Source organism: Caloenas nicobarica, chromosome 3, assembly GCF_036013445.1.
Source record: "Caloenas nicobarica isolate bCalNic1 chromosome 3, bCalNic1.hap1, whole genome shotgun sequence".
NCBI classification, from domain to species: Eukaryota; Metazoa; Chordata; class Aves; order Columbiformes; family Columbidae; genus Caloenas; species Caloenas nicobarica.
In genome coordinates this window covers 105,161,835-105,182,910 of record NC_088247.1, presented here as the reverse complement: position 1 = coordinate 105,182,910, position 21,076 = coordinate 105,161,835, and the positions used below count along the sequence as shown (strand labels likewise).

General features: G+C 42.4%; 1 protein-coding gene across 2 annotated transcripts in view; it reads right to left on the bottom strand.

Moving 5' to 3' along the window:
• ALK (ALK receptor tyrosine kinase) overlaps positions 1-18,615 on the bottom strand; it is an 83,250-nt gene extending 64,635 nt beyond the window's left edge. For both annotated transcript variants that reach the window (XM_065630536.1, XM_065630537.1), the window contains exon 1: positions 18,543-18,615. The gene's annotated coding sequence lies outside the window, so the exon portion shown is untranslated. The remainder of the gene's footprint in view (positions 1-18,542) is intronic.
• Between the last annotated feature and the right edge of the window lie 2,461 nt (positions 18,616-21,076).

Here is a 21,076-nt window from a genome sequence, read left to right as displayed (position 1 = left end):
AGACAGTGGAAACCACGGGATGAACTGAGAGGATTTTCACCTCACAGACACCAGAGAGAAAAAGCAGAGTTGAGCAGGACTGCAAAGAACTGCTTCAGACCTGACACGAGGTGATGGGCAGGGGGGCAGCTGGGGGAGGGCTGAGTTTACACCCACAAGTTCAGCCCCTCAGTTCAGGAAGGACAGGGAACTGCTGGAGAGAGTCCAGCGCAGGGCCACAAAGATGATGAAGGGAGTGGAGCATCTCCCTTATGAGGAAAGGCTGAGGGAGCTGGGGCTCTTTAGCTTGGAGAAGAGGAGACTGAGGGGTGACCTCATTCATGTTTATAAATATGTAAAGGATGAGTGTCACGAGGATGGAGCCAGGCTCTTCTCGGTGACAACCAAGGATAGGACAAGGGGCAATGGGTGCAAACTGGAACACAGGAGGTTCCACTTAAATTTGAGAAGAAACTTCTTCACAGTGAGGGTGACAGACACTGGAACAGGCTGCCCAGGGGGGTTGTGGAGTCTCCTTCTCTGGAGACATTCAACACCCGCCTGGATGCCTTCCTGTGTAACCTCATCTGGGTGTTCCTGCCCTGGCAGGGGGATTGGACTAGATGATCTTTTGAGGTCCCTTCCAATCTCTGACATTCTGTGATTCTGTGAACCAACAGCGGTGGAAGAGGCTGCTGACAAGGGTTTATGGTGTAGGAGGCTGATGCCTTCAAACTTGATATCTGCGTGGCTGCTCCCAAGTCTTAGTGCATACATGATCCTAGTGTCAGGTGACAATCAAGATTAAATAACCTCTTGGGCATTTTATACTTTCAAGGGTCTATGAAGTGAGACTACTGAAATTACAGTGAAGATTGCTCTTGCCCTTATATATCATTAGAATACCTTTCAGATCCACTTCAGTAATTTCCCTCAAGAAAACTGACCAGGAACAAACTGTTGTATTTTTTTAATAACTTTGGAATGCCAGTGGAAATTTAAAGCACTCATCTCAGTTTAAAGCAACTCCTTTTACTGAGAGTCCATATGCGAGGTACTTCTAGGACCCTAATGCCAACTCTACTGTAATGCACGATGTGAAATTTCTCATACAGGTAAACTGGAGCAACTTCACTGTGCCATTTTGACAGTTTAAAATTTGAGAGGTAAAGTCCTGAAGCTCCTACTATGCAGGAGCTTTCAGACCTCTGTCTCTTCTGGAGACCTGCCAGGCAGTAAGAGCCAACATCTGCATGGTCGGAGTGAGAAAAGAGTGAGCCTTTGATAGCTATTAACGTAACACTAGAGCAAAAGCTGAAGCTATTGAGGAGTTGGAATGGATGCCTTTGCACACATGTCAGCTGTTTGAAGGAAAGACATAGCTGGCATTAGATGTGGGAGATCAGCTCGTTGGCAAAGTGCAATATGCAGAGTCTAATGAACTGGCTCTGAGTGAATCGACTGGCACTGTGTCCAAATGGGCATTTTTGGCTGTGATTTCCATGGTTTCTGAGCTTCATAGCAGGGCAGTCCAGGTCTTTTCACACCTGCTGAAGTGAACCAGAGCAGATGATGAGCTGGATGCCATAGTAAAGACTTACGAATGGGGCTGGCATTCATTCCACACAACACGGCATCAGTGATGGCAGATGGTACTACATACACCACGCGTCCTGTAAGTAGTGCAGTGGCACAGTTGGAAAAAACTGAATCTGGACTGTTGGTGGCATACCCCTAACATTATGTTATTAAACATCTTCCTCTGTGTAAAACCAGCAGGACAATATTCAGAAGGTAGAAACATCACTGAGAAATTAATTAAGCATTGCAGGTAGACATTGGCTCAACAGCACCTTGTTTTCTGGTTTTAGAACCCACCATGGCTGGTGATTAGCTGTTCAGATGCAAACTCGGTGACTCAGTAATGAAATGCTCTAAACCGATTTGGGGAAAATTGAAGGGAGAGCCCATGGTAAATACACAGCATACTGAGGCAAAACTTGGGTCAGACAGCCGCATGCACTATACTGCAAATACCATCTGGAAAGAAGCCTTCTGAGAATCCCCTTAGCCTCTGACTTTGTGGAATTTCTGAACTGACAAACAGGAGACCCAATTCATCCAAGAAAGAACAAAAACCTAATCCTTATCAATATCAACAGGACTTGGCAGGTTTAACAGAGAGGTGAAGAAAAACAAGGAGGGCACATTTTCCAGCACAAGCTGCATAATTTCAAGAACACCTGAGAACTGAGACTTGTATTTTACTTTCTTATGCACAAAAGAAATAAAATACTGAGAGCCTTCTGGGTAAAGCTGACGCCTGCTTATGTCTGTGAGTCTACTTTAACGGCCAGAAACACTCCAGTATGAAACCAGTGCTTAGATGCCTGACTGAGAACCAATGACACACATTCACAGTAGCATAAATAAAAAATTCCTCAGTGGCACTCCAGAGTGTTGCTGTTTCTTTTTCCTCCCTTTCTGAGTGGCAATGCCCCAGGCTATTAGCACAATGGTCCTACCTGGCAGGAAAAGTTAGTTATCTGTCTTTAGCACAAGTAACCAGAAGAGAGAGGAAAAGAACACACTTCAAACAGGTCTTGGAGTAAGGTATTTTTAAGAAGATGGAGAAGAGCCTACAGGCATCCTGCTCCCAAGGACCTGCAGCAGTTGGATCTCACTGGTGGCTCTCTTGCTGCCCACACCCCAACTCTGCATTACAGGCTTACATCTTGTGAGACCCCACATTACTTAGTTCTCATGCCCCCAGTCCCTTCCTCCCATCTATCATACTTGCTCAAAGGAATTGCTCAAAATTTTTCTGACCAGGACCTGTGGATTTCTGAAATACAGACATCTATTCTTCTGAAAAACATAACTCTCATATTGGGTTTTCTTCACGGGACAGGAAACAGTAGAAGTTGTTTTCAGATGTGAATGCACTAACTTGGTAAATGTAAGTCAGACATGAAAGAAGCTTGGAAAACACCTGATTGTTGAATAGAAAATGAAGCTGCAAGTTGGAATACAGTTTACACAGAATTAAACAACAGCTGCAGGCATCTTTGCCAAGTCTCAGTAAGTTCTGTCCATGAATATGCACTACGTTAGAGGCATGAAGTTTATCACATTGGCAATATTGTTTTTCTTACTAGAAATGAGCAGTGGTTGCACACAACCTAGGCAGGCAAAAGAAGCTTATATTTTACATGAACATATTTTCATGCCATTTATTATCACATTATTTCTTATTTATGTCTACTTTCATAAAATCAAGCAGCTAATAAAAGCACCTACATTTCAGGAAAAAAAAAAAAAAAACACAACATAAAAAAATAGAGATTATGACAAAAGAGAAAGAGAAAACATGCATAAGTTTGCTGCCAGAGTACTGTGGACTGACCAGGCCTTGAAGAAATTTTTGATATTATAGATCATCTAATCCAACACAGAAGCCAGGCAGCAAAGGAAGCAAGAAATTATAACGGCAGGTAACAGTGAATAAGCTGTATAGATTTTAAAAACAACACTTTAAAATAAAAAAGGATGCTAACAACATTCTGCAAAATAAAACACATGAAAGGCTGCGCTAGCGGCATATCCATGTTGCGTTTTTCATGCTCATAAATGTTCTGAGTCAATGTTATCACCAGGTACCCTTCTAAGTTATTTAAAGCTTAAGGAATAGAGGAGAAAAAGATACACTCTGCAGGTGTCAGCATGGGGCTCAGAATGCACTCAAGGAATGATTTATGTTATTGATATACATGCTTCAAAAAATACACTTTTGCATAGAAAAGAAAACGGAATTAATAACCACAGAGGATGAAAACATCTTTATATCAATAAACTCGAACGAGAGGGCAAACTTCAACTATACTGTTTTATATCAACTCATTATATTTATTTTCTACAGAGAGTATGTTTACATTTGAAAAGTAATCTCAGGCTTAAAAGAAGTCTGGCTCAGTTTAGTACTTACTTACATAACATAACGGTGGCTTTCAAGAAATAACTAGTTGACATGTCAAAATAGTATCAGAAAAAGATTTTCATTATTTTAAACATGGCCAAAGGCACAAAGCTCTTTTACTATCATAGGAATCTGTTTTCATTGCTTTTCAGCAGACCTATACCCTTTAAAATGTTTGAGCCAGGATCTAACAGAACAATGAAATAATTTGGTTCCCAATCACACTGTAGTCCCTCTTGCAAAGGAGTCACCTTTCATGGAGATGCATGCGATAACATTTAAGGCTAATTTCAAGTCCATCACCATTCAGGCAACACCATCTCTGTTTTCATTCTGCTTCTCTATTATAGCCTACACCAAAACTGCTTGCATGGCTTTTATATCTCAGATAGGGCACTAAGGTCGATCGCAGATTCCCTTGTGCTGAATAAAGCACAGCCTTTTTAAAAATCAGTTTCCTGACTGTTCATGTTTCTGCAGTGACTTTCAAACAGAAGTAATAGTCACTATGCACTACAAAATAAAACCTCGCAGGACAGATACAACTACTGCTGCCCAGGCAGGTACACACTGTACCAAGCCCTCATTGAATGCAGCAGTCCGAGACATGGTTTCCATATTTTTATGACAGAAGCCCAAACACATTGGGAAGACACAGTTATGACTCTGATGATGTGCAGGCATCACCACATCCTCCAAAACCTGAGGTTGCAGATGGCAGATGGCATCTCTGAAAAACGGAATGAAAAGCAAGTCAACGCGTGTGACTTGGCACTTGTACAGCAACAATGCTGGGGGGCTCAAGGAGATGGGACTGCCTCGCTGTCCAGACGTGGGGGACCAGAACTGAGTCTCCAGCTTCCACATGAAGGTGAGCGCTCCCTGGACATCTGCAACACTTGCGTCAGCTCTCTGACACCTTTGCAAAGTACTGAGAAGTAGGTGGCCATTATAGTCTTGCAACTGTGCGCACCTAGGGGCTATCAGCTGTGGCAAAGTAATTTAGTTTTGCCATGGGTGTTGTCTGAGATGACGGCACTTCCCTTGGATTTTAATTGCAATGTGGTTTCCCAGGTTCCCAGACAGGAGTACAGCTTCTAACGACACACATATGGATTTATTCTTCAAAATGAGGAAATGTCTAACTACTTCATGATCCTCTTTGCCCTGTCAGCCTTGTGCAAGCCAACTGATTCCCACTCAGAAGGGGGGAATCGCAGTGTGAAGAGGAGTGAATAGTGCCGCACTTTATTACCCAAGCTCTATAAATTCTGCCTTTAAATCAGGCCACTGTTTGTATTAATTCTTCGCACTTTATGTGCATTCCTATGCTCAATTTCACGTGCTTTGTTTCCAATGAACTTTTACATGTGGGTTAAAAGGTTTTCCCTCTTGATTACTGTGACTCAGTTTGGTTACTCAAGCATTTCCTGAGCTTTTTGTTGCATCTCCCCTTTCTGGCTACTTCAGGGTAATTGAGCATCTTTTCATGGACTATGCGTACCACTTCCTGCGTTCCCCCAAGATTTAGTAGAAGTGCCACAGTTTCCTTCTTCCATATAAATTGGATTTTAAACACACAGTTAGTGGGGTCAACAGGCAAAGGACTCTACCGAATGTGCAACACAAAAAAGATAACAAGGACTGTCTGGACTGCAAACAAGAGAGACTCTCTGAAGCCAGGATACTCTAGCCAAGATTTAATAAAACAACAAAAAGAAAGAGAAAAACTAACTGAACCAAGAACAAAGGGCAGCATCACAAACTAACCACTCTGACCTGCCAAAAGCACTGAAGAACAAGAAAATAAAACATAAAGCTGCTCAAAACAAACAGGAGCAAAGTTCAATACAAAGCTACACAAAAAACACAAAGCACATCAGGGCCAATCCCAAACGTGTGGGAAAGTATAGGCTGTGTTTATTACTGTATCTCCCGCGTGCATTTTTATCCTCATCTCATCTTTTGATACATGTGGGGCAGTACAGAGTAGGTCAGGCTGATTTTTCCCTTTCTGAGTGAATGAGGAGCCTCCCACAGGGGATGGGAAACGCCAGGGGAGCACAGCCCAGCACGCTCCTGGTGACCAGACTCAAGCCAGGGAAAGCACAAAGACGGAGGGTTGTGCTTGTCCTGTGCTTAGCGGCAACACACACACCAAAGATCACCCAGGCACTGGAGTGCCCCTGTGCCAGTGTCAGCACTGATGCAAACAGCTGCCCAGAGGCTCCGCAGCGAAGGTGTTGGGACCAGACCACCCCACAAGTCTCCAGGGTGTGAGCAGTCATTTCCTCAGACTGTTCAGTTCTCTCTGTTGTCAGTCTGTCACAGTGGAAGATTAAACAGCCACACTGAGAGAGAAAAAACAAGTCTGAACCATTAGCAAACTCTTTGTGGCTGATACCCACTGTAGACTGCTTGACTGTTTCCTTATCAGCATTGAGTCCTGCTTCCATGGACATTCTGGCCAAAACCCAGAATGCTCCAGCCTGGTAAACAGCACTACAGCAGGTAATCCTCCTCACACTGAGGATGAAGTAATTAATTCCTATGCACAGCTCAGGCTAAAAAGCAGGGTGCCAGCATTTGCTGTGGTGGGTGTAATTGTCTAACATGACTGGGTAAAATAAAAGCAAATCAAGGGAGAAGGTGGAAAAATAGCAGCTTCGGTAAACAATGGGGCTAGTAGTGCCCCAGAACTTCTATGTGGCAGGGAGAGAGGAGTCCAGATCAGCAAACTGGGGATGTCTGCTGGGCTCCTCGTTGCTGTCGTGAAGTCCTGCACAGAGAGCAGGGTCAGCGCCACTCGCCCAGGAGAGCGACCCCAGCAGCCAGGGCAGCACCTCCAGCCTCGGCCCACGAGTTCCGCTGAGCCCGCTGTGTGTTGGCGCTGGGGCAGACACAGCACACGAGGAGGAGGAAGGGTGTTAAATGACAGGCTGCAGGACAGCCTCCATCATTAACATATATTGGTGCAGGATGTGAATCTGAGCTGAATCTCTCTGGGAATCAGCTGTCAACACCAGCCACTCTGTAAGTGAGCACGCAAGGAGAGCAAGCAGGCATCTGAAGGAGCATGTGAGCTGGATCAAATACAAGAGGGAGGGCAGGCTTATGGTTTGCTCTGACTGCGGCAGAATAAATGGGTCTAATTCGCACACACTTGCTGATATCCCTTCGCCACATGAATTATGAGAGGGTTTTGTCTGTGGGATTTCAGTTGCCAGAGAATCTGTCCTGGTTGTGACATGCCAGGTGGAGCTGCCAGCAGTGACAGGTAGAAGAAAACTCATCTTTTAGTGCCTGAACTTGAGCCAGTTCAACTGGGAAGTGATTGAAGGTGAATAAATACAGGACAGCATTATGTATTTTCACAAGCTCTTTTCTGACTATAATTTCACTATAAGGAAGTTTGTTGGCACCTACTGGAGGAATAAGTGCATAGGGGGGAAATATCTCCTTTCTCCTCTTGTGTTGTGCTGAAAAGTGGAATGAAATTATTCTGCTCACAGACAGATTGTTCCAGTAAAATAGAACTTGAAGCCACCAGGGGCTCATTGAGAAGGGAAGCTTTTACACTATATGAAAAGGCAAGAGACAAAACCCTTGCCAAACTCCTTCACTCTTTATTACCGACAGCTGCAATGCTGGATGCGTCCGGATGCCTTTTAACTGCCAAGGGGAGTGACGGAGGTGGGATGGCATGTGAGCAGATGAAATACATGGCAGCTTCTTCCCCAACGGCAAGTTTAATTATTTGCACTGTTGTATACACAATAAAAAAATATACACATATTGGGAAATCATTCACTTTGATTCCTACGTCAGGTGGATTATGAAAAACACTCGCTCTTCCTGGTCCATAGCAGAACAAGGCCTTAAAATATTCAGAACCTGCATATGCCTTTGTCATGGAAGGGAGGAAAAACAAGGCAGAAAGTATGTCCTAAAGAAGGAGGACATTAATATATCAAGACAGCAAAAACAGACGAGCTTTGCTATATGAACAGAGATAGCCAACAGAAGTGAACCAAACCAAACTGTAAGCCAAAGAAACACTTCTATGTACTTCCATTCCAGAGGACTTTCTAATACACCCCTTCTTGTCCTTTCTGCACTTTAAGATCAGTGGAACAGGGGGAATCTGATTCTTTTGTCTGTTCAGTGCTCAGCCAACAAACACCAAACTGTACTTTGTTAGGATCAATTTTCCCAAACCCCTCTGCTCCAGGATCCAGGAGCTTGTGTGACATTTCAGGGTGACCATGCAAGATGTGAAATGGTCTAAGTCTCCAGGCGTGGTTCAAAGTCCTAAGTCATCAATAAATCCTATCAGTGATAATACAATATGTGAGGCTATGCACTAAAGCGAAGCAGACAGGTCATCTTTCTGTAATCTGCAGTTTAAGGGTTAAGTACAATTGACTCAGAAATGACAACCATTTGTGCAGAGCTGGCAAGCTTTGATATACTCGCTTAAGTCAATGTCATACAACTGTCAACAGCTTTTCTGCTTGAATAAGAACCTGGTTCCATTCTACATCAATTTATCTCTGCTGCTGTTAACTTCAGTGCACCTATGAACAAGGCCTTCAGGAGGGTTGGTAGGCTTGAGGAGCAGCATGATGAAGACCTGCCGGCTCAAATCCCAGCTGTGCTAGAGGAAGCATGCACTGTATTTTGTGAGCAGCTCAGGTGCAGCCCTGAAGCCTACACTTTCTCAGATCTTGCAAATACAGTGTTTGTTCGTGCAGTGAGCTTCTTCCTCTTTGCGTTTATGTCATGCTGGCTGCAATACCCTTACAGCAGATACACCTAATTATGAAGACTGTAATACATCATGTGAGGCCATACAATGAGGACAAGATATGCTAAGCTTTTCAGAGTGCTTTTTGTAGCATTTCAAGTAGATAACCATATGTTTCACCTGCATACAGAGGCATTAAATAAGCATATTTTACAGATAAGCCATCAGAGATAGTGGTTGCTGTGCTCCTGACCCAGTGCCTATATTTGAAAACCAGAGTCAGACACACAAAAGCTCTGTAAGTTGCAAAAGAAAAGGGAACATTAGGACTTGCCTCGCAGGGAGAGTTCCTCAGAGGAGCTGGAAATGCAGTGCTGGTCATGACAGTGTTTGCTATTGCTGGTGCTTTGCTGGTGTTAAGGAGGAGTGCACAACCTGGATAAAAGAGCAGGAAGAAAGTCAAACGGCAGCATTCACCTTCTGGTTTCAGGGTTTGTGAAACATCCCCAGAACCTATGTCAGCTGGCTCCAGCTACAGAGAGCAGAAGGCTTTTTCAATTTATAAGGGATGCAGCTTCACCTACTCAACAAACATACTCAGGAAACACACTTAAAAAGTCTGTCTACCCCCTACGGCTATCTTCTTTTTTCTCCATGACTTCAGAGTCATCGTCCTTGCAAGGCTGAATAACAAAATGTATCTTTTATTAAAAAAAGGTAACTTGAAAGAGAATATTTATCTTAGCCAATCCCAAAACAAAATACAACTGTGGCAAAATACCACCAGAGTAATAATATTAATGCAGCTGGAGGCCTCTTTGCTTTGCTCCTTTAACCACTTGTTGTAACAAGAGCAACAAGGGCAGTAGTAACACCAGGGTTCTTCCTTGGCAGCTCTGCAGGAAAAGGTGTGTTATTTGCATTATTTCAGCTCTGCCTCCCCAGCTCAGGAGGGTACCACTACTTAGAGCCCAGTTATTTGGGCTTTCATTGAAATAAGTGCCTCTACAGCATAGACAAATCATGAATGAGCAGCACTTGCCAGCTTCTCACAGTACCCTCTTTCTTTGCCTTCATTTTCACCTGTCCTTCCATCACTCTGTGGTCTGTAATACTGTGGGCTGAGCCATCAGATGGAATAAAAGCACCAGAGCCTATACCATTTCACACAAAAGTAGAGAATCTTACTCTTCACGTTTAACTCCAGATGTAACTTTCTAAAGTAATGTTGGGATTATAAACCATTAATTTTGCTGTAATTATCCATAGAAGTGGAACTCAAGGGACAATGGAGCAAAGAGAAGAAGAATTAGGAAATGAGAAGGGGAAAAAATAAGCAGAACAGGGAAACAGAGGATGTAAACAGGAAAACTGGAAAGAAAAAAACAGATCAGTATGGAGGAGGGTCATGCAGATGAATACTTGGTGTGAAGTTGTTTAGAAAGGGTCAAGATCAGTATTTGGTGTCAGTCATGGAGACCTGAAGTACCAGTCTATACCCTCAAGACAGAAAGTGAGCAGGTTAGTCTTTTCCCCAAAGCACTTAAGAGTAGAAAGATAGCTTTTTTTTTTTTTTTTTTTTTACCAGAGGCTGAATATATAAATACACAGGAAAACATGCCTTGTGTTTTATTCCTTCTCCCAACAATTTGTGTATCTTTTTTTTTTTTGCTCTCTGCTGTTTATTCTCTGCACTTACTATTTGCTCTCACACACCTTCTACTGAAGGAAAACGGTTGTGCTCCGGGCTCCCAATCTGCCATGGAGAAGGATGGGACGCAGAAGAGCCCTGCATCCAGCCGCAGTCTCCTTCTTCAAACGAACAGTAAAAGCCAGAGGGAAGATTTTCTGCAAGAGGGAAAGACACACACACAGAAGAACCCAGGTGAGCTGAGGAGGAGACTCCTGGGCACGCAGAAAAGCTGCAGTGACTATTCTGACCGGGATGCCCAGGGCACACGGTCACCCCCACAGTCCTTCTGTGTGGGGTCACGTACCTGACTGACTGTGGGGAGGGGGCTGGCAAGGGAAACAACCCCCAGACTGTGACAAAGTGACTCTCCCCACACTTCGACAAATCCGAGTGAAAAGACACATCTCAGTGTACACTCTGGAGTCTCCTAAATACCTGGTCTCTACAGCTCCACAGGTATAAACCCACCCAAGGTTACACCTTGGAGATGACTTTCCTAACCCCTGCTTCTGCAGCTTGATGGAGGGAGATCTTGGAGAGGGATAATTTCCTGACATGATTCCCCTTCCTTCCAGTCTCGATCTCCGGTCAGCACAGCTCAGCAACATGACTTCTCTCTGCAAACACTAATGTGGTCTCAGGTGAAGCACTGAATCATTTTGTGCCTCCGTTTTTGCACTTGTGGATCTGTTTGGTGAGATTAATGGATGAAAAGAGGACAGTTTATTTTAAGCCATACTTTCAGGCTTTGAAGCCCACTCATTCTGTCACTGGCTTGGGATTTCAGGCAAGTTTCCAGCTCCAAACAATAAAGATACACTGTTTTTTTACCTTTAAATTAACCAGCTTTAAAGTAATAGTCATCTCATTCAAAGTAACTTCATGCCTTCTTCATCTCTTTCTCTATCTACATTGCAAGTTCTTACACAGGGTGCAAAGCACATCTCATGCCCTGAGCCATACACTTATACTGCCACAGGTGAACATCCTCTACTCGGCCACGTATCACACATTTCCATCAAAACTCATGAAGTCATTTTTCTCATCACCCTCAGTAAACACTTACTGCCTCCCTAGTTTCTACTGTTGTCTAGTTCTGCCTTTGCATTTCTCTTCTTCAATGTTTGAGGCCAGACTCTGTACTTACTGAGTAACCTCAGCAGAAAACAAACCTTATAAAATGCCATGTAAAATCACTACCATTATAACATGACTATAACATGACACCTTTAGTGAATCTCTATACATAGAGATTCTTCATACAGATTCTGCACCCAGGGTGCTGCTGACAACTCTGTCAGATACCAGAGGGCTTCCCAGTAATAAAAGGGCACAAACTGGGTTTTACCGGGGAAAAGATAGAGCACAAAGCTAGCCTGGGAGAAAAAGGTGTCTTTTTAATACAGAATTACATTAGACATGAAAGATGCCAGAAGAGAAGAACAGCAACCAGTCATTTTAGCCTGCTATCCAGACTACCCAGTCCTTGGGGCTGGCAGTACAAAGCCCCTGGACACGCTTGCTCTTTGGGGTGATCCTCCTTCCAATAAACTTGAAAAACTGCTGTGATGAACAGACGTAGCTGCAAAAGGGATGATGATATATTTCTGACTTCGCACAGTTTTTACACCACTGTATACTCAAATCTGTTCTTAAAAAAGCTTAGTCCATATTTGTTTTCTCCTTCCCTGTTCCCCCAAAACTTCCTCTAAAACTATCTTTCTTTTTTTCTTGTGGGTTTTGCGGTTTAGTTTTTGTTTTGTTTTTTGTTTGTTTGTTGTTTCGTTTTGTGGGTTTTTTTTAAATAAAGGAAAACGAGACAAGAAATCTGTGTAAAATTGCAAGATAAAAATGAAATTTCTTGTGCGAACACATCGTAAAACCCCATATCCAGGAAATCAATTTTCCCTTTCAACTGCTTGTCAAAAGCAGAGTAAAAATTTCTTCCCTTACAAAATGGAGGATAGACTACAAACTCCTAAAGCAAAAGGATCTGCCAGTCAGGTGATAACGTGCAAGGTCATTATCCTCTCTATGAAAAGAGGAGGCTCCCGAATTCAGATCTTCTTGTGCCTATTAAAATTTTTCTGTCTGAAATTTTCTGTCTGTAAAGTGGGTGCCAGACACTGAGGCACCAGTATCCGAACCCCAGATCATGTGAAATGTTCAAATACCAGCAGAATTCCCTGGCTGAGATTGCAGGTCCATTAAATACCTACTCCCAGGGCCCCTGCTTTTACTCACACACCTCGAAAGGCAATTCATTGCCAGTGGCACATGCACCTATTCCTTGGTCTACCCTGAGAAAACAGCTGGGGAATCCCACAACTGTAGCGTCTAGACCACAAGTATTTGATTTTCTAGTAGCCTGGATCTCAACTCACTTCACAGAGGAAACTGAAACAAATCTTACATCTGTGTCTTTTTAGTAGGGCCAAATTTGAACCTAGAACCTGACATGAAGGTGAGAGCAATGTTTTACTGTTATTTTCTGCAAGCACACAAATGTGCTATGAAAAGATCAAAACCTGTACTGGACTTAAAGCTTTTTCAAGTTTTTCCTTTTAAAAATCTCCCAATTCATTCAGCCTAGTCTTTAAATGTGGAACTGTTAAGCAGAGAGTTGCTTCCTTGTGCTGTACCCCTCTGCAGAACTTGATTATATTTCATTGTGCAGCCTGAGGCTGGGTTTCAAAGAAAATGACAAATTATAATGTGTCCTGAATTCCTACTGAAACAGCTTGGCTCAGTGTCCAACCGAATTCATTTCATGGCCATACGCTTCCTAGGATGATGTAAACAAGTCAGAGCAGCAGGAGGAGTCATCTAAGTAGCAAACCCTGCCTGGAGGCCATGAAAAAGCTCACTGTAGATGGACAAGTAAAGGGCATAAATAAGAAGCTATCACTTTCCCAGAAAATTTCATTCCTCCTCCACAAATTAATTTTTTATGAGTCTTCAGATGTCCCGTGCACTGGATGCATTTTTCTCTGCTGTTCTTTCTTATTTTGAATACATATAGCATTTGGGATTCCACGTATCGCTACTCCACACGGACCTCTTTGCCTAGTTTGTCGACGACTACTTCTCAATTTTCTGAATGTTTTTAATTCAAACTCACATTGGTGCAGACACTGCACTGACGGGGGAAAGCTAACCTGACTTTATTGGAAAATCAAGTAAATGAGGGGGCAAAAGTTAAGTCTATCGAAACCTGCCATGTTGGATGTTATCATTAGTGACAGAAACCTCTGAAGATTTAGACCTTAGCAGGATTAAGATGTAGCTTGTGGATACAGGATGGAGATTAGAGTAATCCAGCGAGACTGGAGCACTGTGGGAACGTAAAAGTCTCTGCTTTTGAGTGATGAAGTAGAGAAAAGCTGTAGGGTGTTAAACTTGTTCCTAGGTAAATACTTTCAAGCCTTCAGAATGAATTATCTTTCAAGCAAAATCTAAATAAATTCAAGGATTTTTGGTTTCGCTCAGATTTTTCATCCTTTAATAGCAAGAAAAATTAGCAACTGGGATAATTTATGAAGTGAATGGATCAGGCTCTTGATTCCAAACTAGGTGTAAATCAACCAGATACTACAGTTTAAACTTTTGGGTGAAATTCCAGACTCGTATTATAAAGGACACAAGCATAAAAGACTACTCTCGTATGTATGGATCTTTACTAAATTTAGGAGGAAATCTCAGAAGCCAAATAGATCAGCTACTCAAACAATTTAAAGAAACACATGAATCTTAAATGTGAGCTTGTTTCAATGGCTGCCCCTAGCAAAGTTGGTCAGCCAAATGCTACCAGAAATGAGGCATAAAAAGGGAAAATACTTTTCAACACAGTCAATGAAGAGTTATCCTTTAATGCCAGAAGGCTTTGCTGAGTTCAGAACTGCCACAGGTTAGAATTTGTTGCTAGAAGTACAGCTTTTGATCAAGACAGAAGCAAAAGGCTTAGTGTGTGCAAGACAGGAACCTTAAGAGAGCGCTGCAGGGCAACAGGTTGTTACTTCATCATTTTGCTCGCAGGGAGACTATGCTGGGCTGGATCTGTCACCAGGATATAAATTAATCCAGTGGTTCCTTCATGCATTTTTGCCTGGAAAGTAAACTGGCCCCTGTCGAATTACTTGTCTCTGCTTTTTTGCTCATGTTATCACAAATTCAAACCTTATAGGTTCCTGGTCCAGCTGCCATCTGTCTTTCGCCAGGTGTGTGCACGCACTCCTCCAACCACCCAGCTCGAGTCCCTCCTTTCACAAGTCAGATACTCGTCTTCCTTATCTCATCTGGTAATGTGTTCAACAGCCTTATATAGTCAATGAGGCAAAGAGTGAAAATTACCCTATAACCTAGCAGTTATGAGATTTATTTGAAAGATGGAGGACATTACTTTCAATCCCTGTTCCAGGTAAAACTTGCAAAATGTGGAAGAGCAGCCCCAGGAGACACTTGAGTAACCCTTTTTCTTCTGAACTAGACCCCAACTCCGGACCACAATGTCTTGGAAACTTTTAATGGAAATAGGAAATAAGGGTTCAAATTTACTTAGGCAGACGAAAGAATCAGACCTAGGTTTGTCATATCCTGGGTGAATCTTCTAAGTTCTGGATCTCTAAATAATAAATGTACTGCCAGCAGTCAGCACCTCCTTTTTTTTTTTTTTAACATATCCATAACTTTCCTAACCACTATTTTCCCAGGCTGAAATTCTGTGGTGAATTTGAGCCAGAATTAAAATAATTTTGGACTAGCCAAAAGTATATGCACTTTTTCTCAGTAAAACTTTCATTTTTTGCCCAAACTTGCTCTCATGCAATAAAAGATTCCTGAACCAACATCCAATATATTGTTAACTAAAAACAGAAGTATGAAACTACTGAAACAAATTCTCCCTTACTGTAAAGCAGAGCTTTGTCAATCCATATTAGTAAATAATTCGAATTTTCATCTGTCCTGTACCATACCAGGTATACTAGACATATGATTCTCTACTACAATAAGAAGTACGTGGGTTTTTTTTTTTTTTTTGCAGGAAGTTATAATCCATAAAAGTATGAATTTACTAGCAAAGACATAAGACAACCAGTATCTGAAGTGTTAATGTATGTCTGCAAAGTATTCTTCTGTGAAGTAATTTTCAGTGTGGCACTTCCATCAGTCTGTTAAATCTATATGTCTGATCCCAAATCAACACAGTTTGGCATCCAATACCACATCTGCCTCTTTGAAACTGTCTTTTGCTCCTGGAAGAATATTTGATTATGACTCAAACAAGAATATGCTTTTCTCTAGGAGTCATCCCTCTGATTTTATACTCTCTACACAGACTAGCTGATTGCATGCAGAACAAGCACTGTGACATTTCATTGAGTATTAATAAGTAAAGAGATGTTAACAAACAGCTGGCTTTAGGGAGATTTTGTTCAGCTAAGAAAGGAACAAAAATCAAATGAATAGGAAGAAAAAAAAAATAGCAAAAAAATAATTAAAAAAAATCAGTACATGCACTGATTCACCTGACTGTGAAAGGAAAAAAAAATCCAGCATCTCCTTGAAGCTCAAAGACAGAAGCTTTTGGTTAACAGTAATTTTAAAAGCTCTCCCCTCAGTTCACGAGCATCTTTTGCTGACAGCTCTTTTGTGTAAGCAGAAGCATTTGGGAAACCACTTTCTCTGCTTTATATATCTGAATCACTTTTTGCCACACTTGCAAAAAGCTGATGAAAACATCCGTGTTGCTCAGGAGTAAAATGACAACTGATACGCTGAAAGATGACATATGTTTTGTGTTAGGCTGCCATGCGGATGTACTGACAGGTAAAACATTAGATCATTTCTCTGTTTTGTGTAAGAAGTCTTATGCCAACAATATTCAAGACAGTAACAAGGCAAAAGCAGAGAAATCAGCCCTAGAACTGAGCAGGCTTATATGTGGATAAGGAGACATACCCACAACCTGAGCTCTTGCTCTTGTTTTTTTTGTTGCTTGGGTGGAAGATGGTGCTTTTTGGGCCTTTGGCTGTAAGAACTCTCATTCCCAGTACCTGGGGTTGAAAACAAGCCATGTGGTCTTCTCCTCAACCTGAGGAGTGATGCTCTGCTACACAGGTAGTTAAATATCTTCTGCTTTTTATATTTTCTCATTTACATTCTCTGTACATTCTTTCTTGATACAACTGTAAGTGCTATTTACTGCTTTATGCAAACAGCAACAGATGAATGGTGCATGGAAGAGGAAAAGGCACCCAAACCAAGCCCTGTGGGTGGCTTATGTGAGAGGGACTGGTGACTTTAGCAGCTGTCTCACCACGGGATACAGGGTGGCAGCCAGGGGTAAAAGCAGCCTCCTGATATGTGAATATGGATGAGACACCAGCCACAGGTGCTCCCGGTGTTTGAAAGGAACAGGTAAGCGTGTTCCTCTAGGCCTGCCCCATCCCATGGCCGTATTTAGTTTGCATCTGCGATTGGTACAGCTCCACCTGTGAGCTCTGCTGGTTCCACTGGTATAGGATCACCCTCACAAGGTAGAGCCATTTACAGCAGATAAACACAACAGTGTATCTGGACATACAGTTGCTGGTAAATAATCTCTCTCTCTACTAACACTGTTCCTATAAAAGCAAATTTAACATTCACTGAGTGTGGGTCATTAATGAATAAAACTTCAAATGATAACAATGTCTAACATAACGGAGAAGTGTATAGTTTCAAGCTTTTAACTAGTTTACTAGGTGATCTCAGGTCAAACTACTGTTCTCCACAGCAATAAAATCTATTACTTTATTTCTTTGTTAGCAGCAAATAACTGGAATTTGCTAGAAGTTGTGTGTCACTCTTATGTTAAGTTTCTACAAGAAACAGCAAAGGTCTGTAAGTCTAGACATCACTTGTATCAACACAGCTTGCCTGAGTTACCCAGATTCTCCCCTGCTCTAGCTGTCACACAGAAAGCTAAACTGAGAATAATTGCCTCTTCTATTCTGAAAGCTCTTGCCAGTACTGGTACTTTGTTCAGGGAACATATTTTTTGCACACCAAATAATGCAGCTCTGTTGACAAAAGTCCATAGGCTAGATCAGCTGTGACACATACACTTCAAACTGATAAATTATGAACTTTCAACAATTATTTTTCTTAATATATTTGCCCTTTGGATAACCATACAGCTGACAATCTACCACTCCTTAAAAGAGACTGAGGGGTGACCTCATTCATGTTTATAAATATGTAAAGGGTGAGTGTCACAAGGATGGAGCCAGGCTCTTCTCGGTGACAACCAATGATAAGACAAGGGGCAATGGGTTCAAACTGGAACACAAGAGGTTCCACTTAAATTTGAGAAGAAACTTCTTCTCGGTGAGGGTGCCAGAGCACTGGAACAGGCTGCCCAGGGAGGTTGTGGAGTCTCCTTCTCTGGAGACATTCAAAACCCACCTGGACGCCTTCCTGTGTAACCTCATCTGGGTGTTCCTGCCCTGGCAGGGGGATTGGACTAGATGATCTTTCAAGGTCCCTTCCAATCCCTAACATTCTGTGATTCTGTGATTCTGTGATGGTCCTAAAGTACCTAGGTTATGCAACACAATTACAAAGTATTCAGGCACAGGAAGTTTTAAGAAAACTCAGGTTGCTATCTATTTTCCACTGTATTTTATTAGACTACTGACTGCAGAAGAGGGGGTAAAAAACAAGAGGAATTATAAAGACGAAGGAATTGGTCAAAGACAAGCTACTGGCTCTACTCATTTTTCACCTTGGAAGTTTTCTCCTTCCTCTCCCTTCTGCCACATGCTGTGCTACATTTTGATTAAAGGCTCTAACAAACTACACATATCTTAATTCTATAAGACATCTAGCTATTCAGGCTATACTTCCTTTGCATTTTTGATCACGACTTTAGAAGAGATAAAGCACTAAGAGCATTGTAAGAACCTGCTGCAGAACTAATGCAGGCAAATAAAGGAACGTTCCAAATGGTCTGCTCCAGGCAAACATCCAGTAAAACTGCCTGTGGATACTGGTCAGCATACTGGTCTTTTGTTAGTGCTAAATTAGTGCTGAAGCCTCAGGCATCAACAAAATGATCAGTGCTCTTGGAAAAGGAGGCTGCATCCTGGGGGTTCGGATTTACTCACTGCACATTTCTCCCTCGTCTTCTCCCTGGGCGCAGTCCTTGACGAAGTCACACGCCTGCCCCAGCCTGATCGCCGTTCCGTTCCAGCAGCTGAAGGAACCCTCCAGAGCCATTTTTGAGCCAGAGGCAGATCCTAGAGAAAAAGAAAACAAAAACCACTTCAGGTTACTGAATCGCTTTCTCCAACAGGTTATAGGATCCTGGGGAACACCAAAGAAGAAAACACCTTACTGGGTAATTATTTGACAAAGTAATTATTTTATTCTGTTTGGCCTGTTTAATCTTGCCAAATATCTAATGGTCCACCTAATGGTGACCTTCAGTTCCCCAGGTGTTCCTGATATTTCAACTTGGAAGGCATCTTTGACCCTTGAAAAGAGGGTTGAAATCCTGCAGTCTGCTCTGTGGTACTTCTCAAGAACACCACAATACACATGATAGACTTTTTAATTGTGTGTGAATTTACTGCTATACTGACAGTCCTAAAGACTGATACCTTCTCTGTCTAGCTCAGGAACAACATGACTACATGGCTTGGAAAGAACACAAGCTTTCATCATGCCCTCCTGTCAACACATATTACCTACAACTTGGATAACTCACATTGTCATATCTGCGCTGCAAGAGAGAAAACAGCCTGATCTCTGCTTGTAGTTTTCTTTCTCTTCTATACCCACTCCTGCTCCTGCATCCTGCACTCCCCTCCTCTTGAGTCAGGGAGCCCACAACAGACTATAACTACAAAGATACAAAAATCACTAATACATTTTACCTATGCCAAGCAGCGAAAGGCAGCTAGCAATGTGGAAAGGAGCCAATTCTTATGAAAAGAGATCAGTGAACATTATAATTAGAGGCCAGTACCATCCACTCAGGAGTGAACCTGAGTATTTCCTTTTCTGAAGGCACTTGATTCCCTTGACAGCTGAGAAATCAGAGATCATCCAGCCCAGTGGGTATAATTTTCCTTACCTATAGGAGTTTTCTCATCCTTTGATTTTGGCCAAGTGAGCTACTTAGGACAAGGCCTTTTTTTTTTTTTTTTTTTTTAAGAGATATATGCTCTAGATCAGCCATCTGAAGGAGGCAGGAATTAGTTTAGCAACATCATACAGTCAGCATGTATGGAGGAGGCCAAGCTTGAAAAGTGCAAGGGCCCTTCCACAAAATCTGGGTGTAGATGCAATTAATCGAAACCTCCTGACTTTCTCTAAAGATGTGCTTCCAGTTCACTACTCCTAGAAGTAGGAAGAGGTCTGTGCTGCGAACCCCCCACTGTAACATCTCCTGCCCTGGCTCATATTAAATGGGTAAATACTCAAGATTAAACCAAAGCCTGTGGGCAGACTGAGCCACTGTTTGCCTAACTCATTCGTGCTTGCTAAACAGCACAGCTACATCATGTTCTCTGGCGCTACAGGGAGTTGGGAATCACTGGTGATTCAATTAGATGTGCACTTGATACTTTTATTTATATTGCCTGCCAAAACTAAAAATTAATGAAGCATGTAGGAAAACAACCACCATTTCTCTTCAGGCTCATTTTATGGCACAAATCAATTCAGGAGTGGGGGAATACATGCCAAACCTTTTTAATAAAGGACCCTGGCTCCTGAAAGGGTGCTCTGTGTTATTGTCAGCTCAATTTTTTTCACCTGCCTTTGAGCAATTCTGGCTTGCCGCATACAGGCTGCACAGTGCCCTTGTATTTCAGTCAGGGTCAAGGCTGACTACAGAGGAGAGCTTTGCAGAAAAATTAGACCAAGTAACTTGGAGCTGGCTGCTAACAATTTCTGCAGGCCCCTCAGTAAGGGTTTAAAGCAATGAGAAGATATCCTCCTTGGCCTTGCTGTGCTCCTTGCAAAGTGCACTCTCAGAGACACCACTGAGAGCCTTCCCTGCGTCAGAAGCAAAGCTCTTCACATGTCACCGGCCAGTCACAGTGGGCTCAGGTCAATGAGCAAACGATGCCAGAAAACCGTAGGAAGTAACTCTGGTAACTCAGTAGGTGATCCCTTCTCCTAGGGGTATGCAATGAACCTATATGGTACCGTGTTGCTGGAAGTACCACCCAAAGAAAAGTTAAGGAACAAGGCCCAGAGCACTTCCATGAGGTTAGTAACATCACGACACTCTTAAAAAGTTTTACTCGAAATCAGAAGTACTTTTGTCTTTCTGAATTACTGCACAAATGGTTTTGAAGTAACACCCACGTTCACTACCAGCTCTCATGGCCCACTCAGTTTATCTGCAATCTTTTCAGCAACGTCCATGTTTTGTCTCAGCAGCTGCTGGGATATGATATGCAGAGATTCAGAGGAGGGGTTATTGTAGGCAATGGAGTTTTTCTGTTTACTCAATTCATTTAACTTTCTAAATGCAATCAGTTTTCCAAGCACATTACTGCATTAACACTATTTATAACAGAACCAAGGCATTCAAGAGCACCTACTGTCTTCCCAGGTGTCTTTGTTGCAGCCCAGGAGCACAAATCTCCTGAAGTCAACTGACTGTTGTATTCAAAAGCCATCAGTT